General features: G+C 35.6%; 1 pseudogene; it reads right to left on the bottom strand.

Moving 5' to 3' along the window:
• Nucleotides 1-1,568: 1,568 nt before the first annotated feature.
• The window catches only part of LOC132174424 (phospholipase A1-IIdelta-like), a 2,065-nt pseudogene continuing 1,673 nt past the window's right edge, over nucleotides 1,569-1,960 (bottom strand).

Below are 1,960 nucleotides of genomic sequence, written 5' to 3'. Positions count from 1 at the left end.
GGGGTGGCTCCAAATGGCCAAGAGCCACCCTCAATTTTTTTCCTTTTTCCTTTTTTGTTTTTTTTTTTTTAAAAAAAAATACAATTTTTTTAATTTTAAAAAAAAATTAAATAGATGTCACGTGTCAATATCTGATTGGTCCACGTGTCAGTCCTAACGGTCAATTAACGGATGGACTAACTTGGTCCTTTATCAAAACCCCAGGGGGTCCTGTGATAAAAATGAAACTCCAGAAAGATAAAAATAAAGTTTTCAAATCCCAGGAGTATTAAGTATTTAACCCTATTTTTTATTCTTTATATATTAAAAAAGTAAAAAATACATTTCGTCAGCAAAAGCTTTTCTTTACATTTATTATTTCAGTTTTTTTTTTTTTTTAAGGCTTTATATATATATATATATTTTGTTTAGTAATTTGAAAGAGAGGAATGAGTAAACGTAATTCCAAATCCAATCTCATCCAAAGGCCCAAGTGTCATGCAGCAAGATAATGCAAATTTTGAAATTGATTTTTAGCCCAACAATCTCGAGTTGGGCCAGTGGGTTAGAGCTTTTATAGAAAATAGTGACCGAGCATGTTTGAGATTGCGTTTGAAGAGTCTAAAAGTACTTTTAACACTCAAAAAATACATTTAAAGAAAGAAAAAAAAAAAAGTATTCATTTGGTAAAAAAAATTAAAAGCGTTTTTAAGGGTCCAAAAGCTTAAAAATGGTTAAAACGCACTTTTGACAAAAACTTAAAAAATGAAGTTTTTGCTCAAAAACTCTTTTTAACTTAAAAATTCTATTTCTCAAACGCAATCTCAAAAAGGTTTAATATAGACCACCTAAGCTTACATATTCTCAAGTAAAATCTTGATATATATATAGAAATGGTTAGGACTCAGACATATATTTTTGAACTCTGAGCGTGTTATATTATTGTTTAGAAAGAATTCACCACTGAGATGCCTTCGTCTCGAGGCAAAATCTGTTCAACCAAAAGGTTAGCACTTTTAAGAATCTTAGTATTTACACACAACGTATGGTTGCTTCCATGTGCACTTGCGTGGTCAGATTCTGTTCTCCTAATTTGTTCTTTCTTTCTTTCTTTTTTATCAAGTACTCCCTGTCTTGCACGGCATTGAATTCACGGGTAACAACAACTTCGTCACGGTCGAGTAATATAGATTTATTAGAAATAAAGGGTATCATGGATACTTTTTTTTAGGCTTATGACGTACAATGCAAATATGTTACCAAAGATTTGAACTTTCTCTAGCTCGTCAATGGTAATTGAAGTCTTCAAACCTGTTTGTTGGAATATCGTCAACATGTGACTATCTTCTTCTTCTGGACTTCTATGCACTTACATCTGTAGCTAAGGGGCCAAGGATCTGATTCCCATGAGATCACCATCCTTCCATTTCTACTTTATCAGCAAAGACTTTCTGCACTTTTTTTCTTCGGTCATTGTCCTTCTTGCTTCCGTACACCGTTCGGAAGATGGCGGCTAAACAGAGACGACTTGGGCGTGTGCAGTGCATACCAAGTCTAGGCAATGTACATGATATCTGTTACACCTTAATCTACACTAGGGTTATTGGGCCTGTCATCTGGTAATCAAGCCCATAGCCCGTTGATCCAGGTAAAAGCTCAGCACATTCATATGGGCTTTGTAGGAAGTAGCCCAGCTTCAGAAGCACAGATACGACGTCACTTCACCAAGCTCATACTCTCGGAAGACCATGCTCACCCGACTCGTATCATTTATTGAACCAACAATGTACACAACGCACGGATATGACGGTTATGGACAAGATATGCGCCGATCAACCTAATAGCTTGAGTATGGCTTAATCAACGGGTTAGTTACGACCCACACTTAAATACCATAGACAGTTATATGCCATTTTTTGGATCACACCAGCCACGGTAATTGCCACATACCATTCTCAGAACGATATCAATAGCAAGAGCG

The sequence above is a fragment of the Corylus avellana genome, chromosome ca3 (genome assembly GCF_901000735.1).
Source record: "Corylus avellana chromosome ca3, CavTom2PMs-1.0".
In the NCBI taxonomy this organism is placed as follows: Eukaryota; Viridiplantae; Streptophyta; class Magnoliopsida; order Fagales; family Betulaceae; genus Corylus; species Corylus avellana.
Note: the sequence above shows the minus strand (reverse complement) of the source record. Positions and strands in the feature narration are given on the sequence as shown.